This window comes from Eumetopias jubatus, unplaced genomic scaffold, assembly GCF_037043125.1.
Source record: "Eumetopias jubatus isolate StellerSeaLion01/CBP00866 unplaced genomic scaffold, mEumJub1_p1.0 scaffold_16, whole genome shotgun sequence".
NCBI lineage: Eukaryota > Metazoa > Chordata > Mammalia > Carnivora > Otariidae > Eumetopias > Eumetopias jubatus.
The window spans coordinates 34,115,864-34,131,583 of NW_028274822.1; the positions used below are offsets into that span (position 1 = coordinate 34,115,864).

At 38.6% G+C, this 15,720-nt stretch overlaps 1 pseudogene; it reads right to left on the reverse strand.

The window, feature by feature from the left end:
* Positions 1 to 13,415: 13,415 nt before the first annotated feature.
* Positions 13,416 to 14,472, reverse strand: LOC114204985 (malate dehydrogenase, mitochondrial pseudogene; annotated as a pseudogene).
* Positions 14,473 to 15,720: the final 1,248 nt, after the last annotated feature.

Consider the following 15,720-nt stretch of genomic DNA (forward strand, 5'->3'; position numbering starts at 1 on the left):
AAGAAGTATACAGACATTACATTCCTCTTTTAAGATATTTTTTCTATTGGGGCACCTGGGTGGCTCAGTCATTAAGCGTCTGCCTTCGGCTCAGGTCATGATCCCAGAGTCCTGGGATCGAGCCCTGCATCGGGCTCCCTGCTCCACGGGAAGCCTGTTTCTCCCTCTCCCACTCCTCCTGCTTGTGTTCCCTCTCTTGCTGTCTCTCTATCTCTGTCAAATAAATAAATAAAATCTTAAAAAAAAGATTTTTTCTATTATAAAAATGTTTTTTTCCTGGAAACCTGGAAAAATTCACAAATGCAGAAAGAAGGAAATCCAGAAATAACTAATGTTACAAAATTGGTACATTTCATCACAATAATATGTGAGCTTTATTGTTTGCATTTGAGAGCATACTGCATATTTTATTTTATAATGAGCAAATTATAGACCAGATTTTGGATAAGAGACATATCTATGGTTACTAGTTTACTCTTATTTAAAAATAATTCTTGAAATTCTTAGGTCATCCAGTATTTACCTTTAAAATCCTCAAAGTATTTCTTAAATTCTTCAGCATTAGTGGAGCAAAAATTATTATTATTTTTTGTTTCTTTGGAATTTTCCTGCTGAAAGAACCTCATTTCTGATTCTAGGAAAGTATCAAAAAAGAAGATGAACCTAAAGTGCCAAGCTTCTCCCTAGGGCTATAGAAACTACTTTATAACCTATAGTATAATTCGAATGAATTTCTAAGCTGAAAATTTAAAAAATTACAAATAGACACACAGAATTTTACATCCAGACAGCCCTGATCTCGAGCTCTTAATCTTGTTTCACTTTTCAGTCAACTTAGTAATTATTGAGCAAAGCTTTAAAGTCCTCTCCATTCTTAGTGTTTAATTACCTTGCAATTTTCTTCTATTATTTTATAATTTTGAAATACAAAATTGTCATGATTTCATGAAGTGCAACCTTTATTCTGTTATCTTCCAAAATTTTTTTTTTTAAAGATTTTATTTATTTATTGGACAGAGAGAGACAGCGAGAGCAGGAACACAAGCAGGGGGAGTGGGAGAGGGAGAAGCAGGCTTCCTGCTGAGCAGGGAGCCCGATGTGGGACTCGATCCCAGGACCCTGGGATCATGACCTGAGCCGAAGGCAGACGCTTAACGACTGAGCCACCCAGGTGCCCTGTTATCTTCCAAAATTTAATGTTGGAGAGGAAAAGTCTGGGACCAAACAATTTTTTTGGTCCTCTTTTTCTCTTCTACATGGCTATTTGTGCCAATGTTTTTATTTTTGCAACTAAAATCACAGTCAGAATCTATGAAGAAGTGGTTTGTTGTTATTGATTTCATGGGATTATGGTAAAAACTCTTTGATATGGATCTACATGCTCAACCACTTTCCCTCTGATTCAGGAAAATTTATTTCATTTTTTAAAATAAGGGTTTTTTTTTGTTCATTTCAGTTTCTAAAATATTCCTCTTTAAAAGACTTGTATTACAAATGTCTCTCATCTTTGTATCTAATCTATTTACTTAATTTTACTGTATATTCTGAGATAGTCAAATTCTGCCCATCCATGAATTATATTCTTATCCTCTGTGAATATTTTCATTCTTGCTTGCATGACTAGTTTACTTTAAACACATCTTTAAATCATCTTTTTTCTTATTTTCATTTTATTTTATCCTACTTTTCCATCTCAAGAGTTATCTCCTTATACATTCTGCTTATATTTCACAGAGGTCAAATGATCTTACAACCATTTGAAATCTTCAGTTACCTATTTTTCCCCTGATTTCTGCAATAGATAAGTTTTAGAAGTCTGCTTTAGTACGAACTGCATATTTAAACCACCTTAAAATTTAATGAACAAGCAAAAATTGGTCATCATCACTCATGCATCTGTGGGTTGCCTATGGGTACTAGCCAATCTAGATTAGAATCAAATGGAGTGAACTGGGTGAAGAGGCTTTGCTCTACTTATACTCTATCCTATTTTTGACCAATTGGCTTGGTCAGACATATTTTTCTCATGGTCACAGTTATGCAAGAGAGGTGGTCAAAGCATACAAATCCTCATAGACCTAGGGTCAGAACTGGTATACATACTGTCATAGTTACCTCATTGATCAAATCAAGGGATATACTTTGGACTAGATCAAAGTCAAAGGGCAGGGAAATATAATATGCTGCCTTTGTGGAAGTGGTTCTATACATGGCAAAAGACATGTATATGAATAGAGGTGAAAAATCAGGGTAATACAATCTCTACCAAGGGTATGTCTTTTTCCAAGTGTTTGTACTTTCCTTATAGTAAAGTACATCTTTTATTATACTTTTTTCCCCTTTTTTAAAAATCTCATATCTGAGCAAGATATAAACAGATTTAGTGGTTATCAACAGATAGGTAGTAAGACTTTGCCTTGGTTATAGTCTCTCCATGTGTGTGTTGGTAAAATCCCCCTGTCTTATCCATTGGAGGATTTCAGATTGCAGGCTGCAGCTCCTCACCTGATTCCTAGTGTGTACCAGGCATGTATGTAATGTGGCATGTGGTTTTGTGGAACTGAATTGCAATGCTCGCCATCCTTCAATTATCTGGCCGTCTGTCTTTTTGAACAGACAGAACTCATGAGATATTACAGTACCCAGCATATTCTGCATCCAAGATTCTCTTTGTTTCTATTATGCTAAACTACATTTAGGTGTCACATCTTCCAGAATGTAATATACCTCTACCACATCTCTGTGCCTCTTGATCATTACATTACTACTTGCTCTTTTGTTTTCTGTAACTTACAGTTTTAAAGAAGTAAATCTTCATAATCTTAGATTTGGCAATTAATTGTTAGATATAATACCAACAGCATAAGTAACAAAAGGAACACAGATAAATTGGACTTCATCAAAGCCAAAAACATTTGCTCATTAAAGGATATTATCAAGGACAGGAAAGAACAACAACCTACAGAATGGGAAAAAATAGTTGCAAATCATATATCTGATAAGGATTTAATGTTTAGAATATATAAATAACTCTTATAACTCAACAACAACCCAATTAAAAAATAGGCAAATTGCTTGAATGGATATTTCTCCAAGTAAGATATAAACATTATAAATAAGAACATAAGAAAAAATGCTCAAGATCACTAATCATCATGGAAATGCAAATTGAAAGCACAACAAGATGCCACTCCACACCTACTAGAATGTTTATAATAAAAAGAAAAAAGGAAAATAACAAGTGTTGGTAAGGGTATAAAGATATTGGAACTTTTTTTTTTAAGATTTATTTATTTGACAGAGAGAGACACAGCAAGAGAGGGAACACAAGCACGGGGAGTGGGAGAGGGAAAAGCAGGCTTCCTGCTGAGCAGGGAGCCTGATGCGGGGCTCAATCCCAGGACCCTGGGATCATGACCTGAGCCAAAGGCAGACGCTTAATGACTGAGCCACCCAGGCGCCCCAAGATATTGGAACTCTTGTGTATTGCTGCTTGCAAGGTACAATAGTGCCACTGTTGTATATAAGTTTGGTAGTCCCTAAAAAAGGAAATCATAGAATTGTCATATGATCCAACAATTTCACTTAGGTATATAACCCCAAGTAGTAAACAGAGTCTCAAATTGATATTTATACAACCATGCTCATTGCAGCATTATTCACAATAGCCAAAAAACAACCTGTGTCTATCAACAGATGAATAAACAAAATGTGGTATGTAAAAATAATGAAATATTATTCAACCATAAAAAAAATGAAGTTCTCATACACGCTAAAACACTAATGAACCTTGCGGTACCTGGGTAGCTTAGTCGGTTAAGTGTCTGCTTTTGGCTCAGGTCATGATCCCAGAGTCCTGGGGATTAAGCCCCACATATAGCTCCCTACTCAGCAGGGAGTCTGCTTTTCCCTCCCCCTCCATCCCTCCACCTTGTTCTTGCTCTCTCTCTCGCTCACTCTCTATTGCAAATAAATAAATAAGTCTTAAAAAAAAAACCCACTGAAGAACTCTGAAAATGTGTTATTTTGCTATGTGTAAAAAGCCAGACTAAAAGGACATTGTACGATTCTACTAATATGAAACACCTAGAATAGGCAAATTCATAGATATAGAAATTAGATTAGAAGTTACCAGGGAATGGGTGGTGGGGCAGGGAGTTATTGCTTAAAGGGTAGAGTTTTTGTTTGTGGTGATGAAAAGTTTTGGAAATATACATAGGTAATGTTGCATAACATTGTAAATGCAGTTAATGGCACTAAATTACACACTTGAAAATAGTTAAAATGAAAAATTTTGTTATGTATATTTTATCACAATTTGAAAACTGAGATAAGGGTAAGATGATAAGGCTCCAAAATTCTGCCTAGGCTTAGACGTGAAGACTAACCATGAATTTTTCTAAAGTTATCTCTTCATTTTAAGTTGGGTTAACAATAGAAACAAGTCACAATTTCTTTCACTCTGCTTCCAGTCTTATGCATGTATTTATGTGAAATTACTTATTAGATTTAATTATAATAATTTGCTACTTTAGTTCATAGACTAGATACTCCTTGATAAGAAGAAACTTACAAAGTAGCTGGTTTGAGGAAGGTCTTGAATTTGATAAGTGTGAATTGGTGGCTGTCTAGTTGTTAAATGAATGACTATGTCTGGTGATTAAGATATTTCTACATAAAGGAAGTGGGTAGGACTATATGGATCGCTGGGATCTGCCATTATAAAGACTGTATCTGATTCCACGTATTTTGTGAATTTGCCTTACCTAACATATTTTCAAGTTAAATTAAACTGCATAATTTGCAAAATTATATAATATGTTTATTCTAGGGCTGAACAATGGAGATATTGATTTACAAAACCTCAATCTGAAAATATTAGTAAGACCCTATACTAAAACATTTTCTACACCTTTCTAGAGAAAATTTCATGTATTTATCTAACTCAATCCTATAAATAACTCCATCAGATTAGTAGATGATGAATTATTACATCATCCAAAAGAGTAACTTAAAGTCAAGATAATCTCAATGATTTATTAAATTCATCTAGCAAATTAATGTCAAAGGCAGGGCAAGAACTCATGTAGTTGACATGAGATAACTTGCTGAGAGTTTCTATACTTTAACGGGGGTGGTGGAGTGTTTACGACGAGCAAGTTGCTGTGAGGGGGAAGATGGCACTGTCCCCGAGTACCCTTCTCCCTGAGACACTACCACATGACTGGTGTGTGCAGCCATCAGGAAAGAGAACGATCAAGGAAGAGCCATGGCACGCAGCACATGTGGAACATAGACACAGCATGCCTCTCTTTGCAGCTAGCATCAATTACAGTGAAAAATGAGGTATTAATTGGTGTTCCCTGAGCAGCCTAATATTCTCCTCTTTGAGATCTGTGGCATATCTAGGAAGAGGGGACTGAAAAGGAGGGGGGCGAGAATGTAACTCACTGGGGAAATCAAAAGAGGTCTATGTAAAATGGTTTCCCGGTTCTCAGGCTTAAGGTAAGGCATTCTGTCAAATCACTCAAAGCTAAGTATGAGGTCTTAATTCCTTAATGAAGGTTTAGGAACCACATCTTTTTTTGTTTGTTTTTTAATATAGTTGACACACTATGTTACGTTAGTTTTAGGTGTACAACATCTCTATACCTTATGCTATCACCACAAGAGTCGCTGCCATCTGTCAGCATACGATGCTATTAATATCATTGACTGTATTCCTTATGCTGTGCCTTTTATTCCTGTGACTTATTCATTCCATAACTGGAAGCCTGTAGCTCCCACTCCCCTTCACCTATTTTGCGCATTGCCTGCTCCCACCCCTCTGGCAACCATAGGTTTTTCTCTGTGTTTATAGGTGGGAGCCACATCTTCATCCCAGACTCTAGTCACTAAGGCAAGGAGCAGAGACAGTGATGGAATTACAACACTTCCAGAACCCAGTCGTCTGCTTTCACATGCCAAAGCCAGCTTCCTGAGTCCTCTGCCACCTACCTGATAGGATTCCATGTTGCTCCAAATGATTGACAATGGCAGGAGAGTCTACTCTTTCCCAGTATCACTGGTATTTGACTTGTTCCTCTTCTTGTTTTTACTTCCCCAAGTCTTCTCTCTTATAGCCATGCTGCTTGACAGCAATCTCTCTCCTTTATGTTTTATTTTCTGCCTTTTTCCCTCCTCTGTATAGCTCTGTACCTTCCTATAATAAGAAAGCTTTTGTCTAATTACCAAACAATATAAAGATCCCTTCCTTTCATTTATGAAGACACACAGTTACAAAGGCACCCTCGCTTGACTACATTGCACTTTTCAGCTTTCACCCTAAGTGGTCATGCAATGTCTCGTGATGATCTTTTTTCACCTTTACACACCAATGTGGTTGCACGTGTTTGTGAGTGCTTACCTCAGGATTATTCACCAATGAGTGTGGCTCTCTCCAAATGGTCAGGAGCATCCAGAAAGACATTTGTATGTACTATCCACATTATGCCTTCTTTTGAAATCATTTTCAGCCTGATGCCCATTGCACTTAAACCTCTGGTTAAATTATCATATGCTTTTGTCTCTAAAGTGTTGCCTGCTATCAGCTATTTCACTGTCTACATCAAATTAGGTGAGGTACTGGATAAACCTAGGCCAATATGAAGGAGGTGTTACTTGAAGATGAGGCTGGAAGATGCTGAGTTAATGACACAGAAACTCTCTTCAGATGTTATTATCCTGAAATAAGAAGTCAAGGTATAGGGCCAAGAACAACAGGCCTGAACCAACAGACCTTTTCTATTTGTTTAGCTTCCTCAAAACTTAATGAAATAAGTGATAACAAAAAGCTGCCTCTTTCTAGGCCTCGGCTTTAGCATCTGTAAAATGAGAGGAACTAGCTAGGGAGATCAGGAGTATTCATACTGTGCTCTGTAGGGTGCCAGTGTCCCTCTGGGGTGTCTCAGGGTGTGAAGGGCGAGCGAAGGGAGGGAGATAGGGTGCAAGTACATGGCTGAAATTCAGGTTGTACTGCAGTCACCCAGAGCAGGGTTTACATATTCTGGTCTCCAGGAAGATCTTCTTTGAGAAGAACTGCTACAAAGCAAAGTTTGTAAACCTAAGACAAAATAGCTCATGGTGTCTTGCACAAACATATGAGCTGAAATAAATCGTTTTATATAAAAATATTAATTTATAAAAAAAGATTTTCAAAAGTGCTGCCAGAGGTCTCTTTGCAGTATTCCAGAACATTAAACCTGTGGGTGACTGGCTGCCTTTACCTAACCTCCCTCTCTGGCCTATGTTCCAGTTTATCATGAAGGAGAAAGATAAAGCAATTGGCAATCCATCTATCCCAATCCTATTCACAACCAAGCAATAACAATTATCTCCGTCTTTACATTTTCTCCCATCTCTTGCTATTTCTTGTACAGTAATGAATTGTAACAGCTACTTCTTGCTGACTTCTCTCCCATATAATTAATGTCCTAAGATATTCTATTTACTAGTGAAGCAGTTTGAATCAAGAAGTGATTACTTTTAAACAGAGCTGCTAAACCCTCTCCACAAACAAAGCTGACAGCAGTTTTATTTTTAAAATAATCAAATTGAAATCCCAAAAAGCTTTAAGTTTGGGACTTCTTATTTATTATGTGTATAGAGGTATTTTGTGTGTGTGAAAAGTATATTAATATTTAGAGTACAAGACCTATCTTGTACATAGATCAAAAAGAATGACTTAAAACAATGACAACAGATACCAGTGTCACTACCCCTGCTTCCCTGTTTGGCCTAAACCATCAACCTTCATAGAACAGAAGCTGTTTGTTTAAGAGTTCAAATTCAATTCTTAAAAACATTAAAATTAGATATTGAACTTTCCAAGTTGGGGACAAAATGTTCAGAATCAAAACCTCAACAATGACTGAATAGAAAGGAGGAAAAAGGAAATGCCGTTGCCCAAAACTTGGCAGTGTCGATTGTGTTGCAGTTTTCACAGTGGTTTTTGCAGTTTTGCAACATTTTGAAATGTTGCAGCAAGGAATCAAGCCTTCCCTCTACATTGAAAGGAGTATTAGCCACAGTATTAGCCACACATATGGATTAATTAATACATAGTAACTAAGTGAGCTGTTGATTGGCCTGATGACCTTCACATCAAGTCAAGCCCTTATCTCCGTCAGTACTATGGGTCCACCCTAATCTATTCCCACAGCTTCAAACCTCCTACTTCAGATTTCTACTTCCTTACGGATATCTTAAGGGTGTCAAATTAATTGTTGAACTTAAAACTTAAAAACCTAATTTTGGATTTCTTCCTTTCTTGCCTGCTCCTTATCTGATAGCTAATTCATGTTGATTTTTCAACCTTTTTTTTTTCCCATTTCCAATCTCTCTATCCACATTCATCTTTTCATCACCTCACATGTGGTTATGGAAATCACCTTCTAAATGGCCTCCGTGTCACTCTGCATTGCCCTCCTTACTTCATGCAATGCCTCACTGCTAACTTAATCTTAAATCTTCTCTAATCAAGCATCAGAACTCATGACATTCAGAAAATGGAGAGATCATTGAGGGTAGAGCAGTTAGGGAAGGTGATGCTGAGGAGATGGGCCTTAGAGTATGAAGGGAGTGGGTGGAGATAATCAGAGCCGAGGTCGGAAACCATTCTCGAAAAAAGAAAGAGCATCAAGATAGCCATGGATGGCAAGCTTCAATCGCAGGTCTTGGATTGTTTCCAAGTCTCCTGTCTGCCCAGACTTAACACAAATTCAACTCATTTACAACTCCTTGACAGACATGCTCTTTTGCAAGGGCAGAGAAATGGTTTGACAGCTTGGCTTTTTTGAATGCCATCATTGCCCCCACATCTGACCTTGTCATATTTGCATACTGTTTCACAGGGAACCTGAACTTATCTTCTAAACTAAATCCTCTGCACCAGTTACGCTAGTCTAGACACACTCCCCCAAAACATAACCTTCTCGATCATGCTGTTTCTTCATCTACAAGTCCTCCTTTTCCAAATTTTACCCTGTCTTTATGAAGTTCTTCCTCAGGCTGAAATCCCCTTTTGTTTAGCTCATCTGTGGATCATGTATCTCATAGATTGTATATATGTAATGCTAGAAAGAGAAAAGCAAATAGCAGACCCATTCACATTTCCAAACCAACCATGTTTTTGCTTATATTAGATACTTTCTCTTAATTATGGCCACGAACAGGTAAAACTGTCTATATTACAGAGGTGTTTTTTCTTACTTTTTAACTATCTTTTCTTTGGTTTAACAGAATAAAAGATGTTTATTTTAGAAAATTTGCCAAGTAGAGAATGACAACAATCAGGGGAAACAAACAAAAATTACATACAGTCATCAGCCAGGGGAAAAATAAATACATTTCGAAAAAAAATGCCACAGATCTATTTGAATTTCTCACCTTTACTGAAATAATTCCCAGTCAATATTTTATGTGTTTACTAAATATTTGTTGTGCATATTTTAAGTGCCAAACATTGTGCAAAGATGGCTATGACATATTTACTGCATTCTAAGACATTACTGTCTGAAAGGAGAGAAATTTCTGTAAAAAATAAATTTTGACACAATGTGATAAGCTCTACAATATAGGTATGCCCCTTGCCAGGATACTACATGCATTAAAGAATCTTGCAGACGCCATGTGGGGGTGAGATGCAGAATCTCAGAAATGATGACACAGAAGTGATTACTGCCAATTTACAAATCTCAATCATGTGTTTTTTTTTTTTTAAGTAAAATCTGTGTTTAACTTAGAATTACATTATTTCACTAGATTCCTTATGCTGCATATCAGGATCAACCATATATAATTCTTCAATGTTTCTAAAACTGAAATTCATCCTCAGAATGCTATAGGATATTCAAAAGAACATTCCACCGGCCCTAGAAGCCTCTGCAGCTGTACAATCAGGAAAGGGATTGCTTTGCTTACATATACCTGGAAATTAAAGAGCAATTTAAGGTTTGGTTGTAACATACAACTTTGTTAAGAACCAGTTCAGAGAGACATTTTTTAGAAAGGATTTCTACAAAGAACCTAACAGCTTTGGAGAACTTAGAAACCAGGCTTCCTCAGAGGGAATGGCACTTTCAGAAGAAGGGAGAGCGGGGTTTTGGTGATCAGTGGGAGGGAGAGGCCAGGTGGGGGGCTGGTTTTGGTAACAGGAGGAGGGAGAGAAGCATTCACTTTTCTCAGGGTTCCTTCAGCCTCCTCGGTCAGCAAACCAGTAATAATTCCACATCATCTGCTGCCAGCTGGAGAAGATCTGATTAGAGATTGGATTGGCCTAATGAAGACCCTTTCCATCTCCCAGCCTCAGCAGTTCTGCAGGTCACATTGACTTCTTTATGGGCATGTCAAGCAAAAAGATATCCCCTACATAGGGAAGAGGCAGGCTCACCCTGAAAGACTTGCATCTGAGGTCAGAGAGCAAGCCTTGCTTTCCAGGGCAAGATTAATAGGTAAGGGCAATGTGCTAAACAGTCAGCCAGATCCACAGCCACATGTCTCAAGTAGAGAGAAGTGAAATCAAAGGCCAAGGGAACTTGCACTCAGCCAAGTTAAGGGTAAGATATGTTTCGAGGCAAGGCAATCTAAATGTGATTTGGAGACACAGGCACAGAGACTGATCTCATGGTCTGTGCAATGGCTGCCAAACATTTTACCCCAAGTCCCACTTGTAAAGTGGAGGGAATGATGCCAATGCACAAATAAAGAGAATCATAAACATCGAGTGTTTGTTGGAGCCTTATAACCCCTTGTGGCAAAGGTACTATTGAGGGATAAGAATGGGAAACCAATAAAGGAGGGAGAAAATGTAGAAAACATAGTACCGTCCAGCTACTGAAGCCAGCTACAATGATAAATTGAATTTTCCTAACAGTATAAAACATCTCTTCTATGGTGTGGATCCATTATATATTTCCAATCTGATTTTTCCATAACTTCCTCTATAGACCAGATGGTGTCCTGCAATCCCTCCATAATTTCTAACCAGTGCTCTCCAGAGACACTTAATTTTTCTCCAGGTTCCAATTCTTTTAGATCCAACCCAATCCTCCCACACTTTCTGCCCCTTCAGTGAAGTCTTCTGTAATTATACCAGTCAATAATAGCCCTCTTTCTTGAATACCTTTGATATTCATTGCTTGAAAAAGTCACTTTGTGATTATTACATTGACCTACATCTTGCTCAACACAATTCTGTGCCCCTTGGTGGTCAGACCCATGTCTCATGTAAATACTTATAAAACCTAAGATGCAGAAACCATATTAAAAAGAGCAAAATATGATTTACTGACAACTTACCATGGTATTTTTATTTTGTGCTATACTATTCAAAAAATTATATTCATATATAAATTTCTATGAATTTTTATTTTAAATGTTATTTAAGTCATTGCCTTACTTTTAACCCTATTTTAGTTATAAATGCAAAATACAATAAAAATCTTTTTTCTAATTTTAATTCCAGTATAGTTAACATACAGTGTTATATTAGTTTCAGTTGCACAATATACTGATTCAACAATTCTATACATTACTCAGTGCTCATCATGATAAGTGTACTTTTAATCCCCTTCATCTATTTCACCCACCTCCTTTCTGGTAACCATCAGTTTGTTCTCTATAGTTAAGACTCTCTTATTTGGTTTGTCTCTTTTTTTTCTTCGTTCATTTGTTTTGTTTCTTAAATTCCATGTATGAGTGAAATCATATGATATTTGTCTTTCTCTGATTGACTTATTTCACTTAAGATTATACTCTAGATCCATCCATGTTATTGCAAGATCTCATTCCTTTTTTATGGTTGAGTAATGTTTCATTATAGATACATACCACATCTTCTTTATCCATTCCACTATTGATGGACATGGGCTACTTCCATAATTTAGCTATTGTAAATTATGCTGCAATAAACATAGGGGTGCATGCATCTTTTCAATTTAGTGTTTTTGTATTTTTGGGGGGGGTAAATACCTAGCAGTGGAATTACTGGATCATATGGCAATTCTTTTTTAATAGAATTATAAATCTTGCTAGATGTAATTTCAAGAGATTTCCTGGCTGTCCCACTTTTTGTTAAATGAGAACTTGTGATGTACTTAGTATAATCTCTTTTTCTAAATATGTGTTCAGCAAACATCAGTAAAGATTTCATTCATTCAGTCAGATGTAGCTCCTTTGATGAGCGGCCCCTGCGTGCCCTGACGACATACAAAAGGTACAATTTGCAGCTTGTCCTCTGACTTAGTTGCCTAAACAGTCTCCTCTCACTCCTTGTCTATACCTCTCCGAACTTAACTCTTACCTTTCTTTCCTCATATCTTGCCTCTTTGGCTCCATGTCCTTTATTATGATTCCCAACTTCAGTTTTGGCTTTCTCCTCCACCCTGATACCTAGTGCTGCTTCTGTAAGCCCCCATCCAGAGCACAGTACCCAAAACGGAGGTAGGTCTGTGGGAAAGTGATCACTGGCCAAGGCTGGAGCTACAAAGTTGCTAAAGGACTGCATATTCTAGGTGCATGGTTTATGGCAGTGTACCACAAGATGTCCTCACACCCACACTGCTGACCAAACTTTAGGGTGTCAAAACCCAGCAGCAGAGGCCCTTCCTCCTGCACTGTCCCTTCAGTACACTCTCTTTAGAAAATTTCACATTACTATGAGAGCGGCGCCTGGGTGGCTCAGTCATTAAGAGTCTGCCTTAGGAGTCAAGAGTCATGATCCTAGGGTCCTGGGATCAAGCCCCGCATCGGGCTCCCTGCTCCACGGGAAACCTGCTTCTCCCTCTCCCACTCCCCCTGCTTGTGTTCTCTCTCTCGCTGTGTCTCTCTCTGTCAAATAAATAAATAAAATCTTTAAAAAAAAGAAAAAAGAAAGTTTCACATTACCATGAGAGACTATGGACTCTGATAAACAAACTGAGGGTTCTAGAGGGGAGGGGGGTGGGGAGATAGGTTAGCCTGGTGATGGGTATTAAAGAGGGCACGTATAGAATGGAACACTGGGTGTTATATGCAAACGATGAATCATGGAACACTACATCAAAAACTAATGATGTAATGTATGGTGACTAACATAATAAAATAAAAAAAAAGTTTCACACTGTGCTACTATAAAGGAGAAAGGCTGGTAGAAAGCCCATCCATTGTTGCAGAGCATGTATTGAAGGATAAATTTGGAGTTAAGAGGAATACTTTGATAACTGGAACATTCTTTTTTTTTTTTTTTAAAGAAAATCAAAGCCTGCTTTTACTGATGCACCCACAGACAGACTGGTGATTTGGAAGGGATGACGACGCTAACACAACACTCGTGGTTAAAGCAACTCAAAACACAGGGGGCAGGAGATGCCTTTACAGGGACATGATGCCTTCGTAAGTTAGGGAAACGGACTCGCCGGCTGCCCCTCTCGTTTCATGTTCTTCACAAACTCGTCTCCCTTCTTGATGGAGGCCTTCAGCTCAGGGATGGCTTCCGCGATCATCTTCTCTTCGAAAGAGGAGATCTTGACGATGCCTAGATTCTTCTCAATGCCCATTTTCCCCAGCATTAACGGGGCGGAGAAATAGGCACAGTCTGCTTCTTGGGACTTAATGAAGGAACACCACAACTCCTTCCTTTCCGTTCATCGCATCCACAAGGGAGAAGACAAACCGGGCTCCGGCGTACGCCATGGACAGGGTGGCTGAGCCTGCTCCAGCTCTGGCCTTCACCACCTCTGTGCCGGCCTCCTGGATCCGCCCAGTGATGGCTGTTAGCTGGTCCTGGGGAAGGTCCACCTTGGGAGTGCACTGGGAGATCAGGGGGATGATGGTCTTCCAGCATGGCCGCCAATGACAGGAACATTGACTCGAGCAGGATCCGAACCCTTCAGTTCCGCAATGAAAGTGTTGGCTCTGACAATGTCCAGGGTCGTCACCCCGAAGATTTTATTGGAGTTGTAGACTCCGTGTTTCTTGAAAACTTCCGTTGCGATTGGGATGGTGGAGTTCACTGGATTGGAAATGACGCAGATCATGGCCTCGGGGCAGTGCTGGGCGCAGGCAGCAGACAGGGTGGCCACAATGGAGGCATTGGTGTTGAACAGGTCATCCCGGGTCATGCCTGGTTTTCTCGGGACTCCTGCTGGAATAACCACCACATCACAGCCTTTCAGGCAATCCGGCAGCTGCTCAGGTCCGAGGTAGCCTTTCACTATTGCTCTGGTCTCGATGTGGCTCAGATCGGCGGCCACTCCGGGCGTATGAGCAATATCGTAGAGGGTCAGGCGGCTCACCAAGGTTCTGTTCTTGAGGAGAAGCGCAAGAGGCTGCCCGATTCCTCCGGAAGCCCCTAGCACGGCTACTTTCGCATTGTTCTGGGCAGAGGTGCTGAAGCTGCGGCGGAGAACGGCGCCGGCAGGGCGGGCGAGGGCGGAGAACATAGTTGAAGCTGGCGGGGAGCAGAACGGCAGGAGAAGGCGCAGGCGGCTGGCAAGTGACACCAACGACCTCCACACTGTACCGATAACTGGAACATTCTTGCATAGAATGTTAGAATATGTTTCCAAATGCAATAGGTACTTTACTCAGGAAGTATATGTCAGTTGATTTTTTATAAATCAAAACTATTTTAATCACATTAGTAAATACCTATCATTTAATTAGATTTGAAAATAGATTGTTTTAGAATTGAGGGAGGGCTCTCTCCCTCTATCTTCTCTGTCTCATATATTATAAAATTATATATTAATCATATTATATGAATCAAATATATACATTATATATACAAAGTGTAAATATATGTGTGTATATTTATATATATAAAATGTATAATATGAGCAAGAAGAGAGAAAAAAGAGATAGAGATCCTGACTCAATAACTCTTTTTCTACCTCTAGAAATAATATTTTTTTCAAATTAAATTAATAATGATTAAATTTATGTGATTTCACAAGAAGCTTAGACACATTAACCTTTAGATGGTTTCATAAGCTAAACAGATTGTGTTTATCAACAAAAATATTATTTGAAGAGTATGAACTTTTTAACATAATATAGTATTTGAGATTTAGACTATTAAAAGTAAAAACCAAAACAATTGTTCAAAATACAAGTGACTATAGAATTATGAGAACCGTAAATGCTTGGGGTTAAAAAGAACCTCCTCTATGAGGAAGTCAATATATAAAAAACATACTGGAACAGGAAACAAACTGAGGGTCGCTGGAGTGGTGGGGGGTGGGAGGGATAGGGTGGCTGGGTGATAGACATTGGGGAGGGTATGTGCTATGGTGAGCGCTGTGAATTGTGCAAGACTGTTGAATCACATATCTGTACCTCTGAAACAAATAATGCAAGATATGTTAAGAAAAAAGAAAAAGAAGAAGATAGTAGGAGGGCAAGAATGAAGGGGAGTAAGTCGGAGGGGGGGAGACGAACCATGAGAGACGATGGACTCTGAAAAACAAACTGAGGGTTCTAGAGGGGAGGAGGGTGGGGGGATGGGTTAGCCTGGTGATGGGTATTAAGGAAGGCACATTCTGCGTGGAGCACTGGGTGTTATGCACAAACAATGAATCATGGAACACTACATCAAGAACTAATGATGTAATGTATGGTGATTAACATAACAATAAAAAAATTTAAAAAACTAATGATGTAATATATGGTGATTAACATAATAAAAAATTTTTAAAAAACATA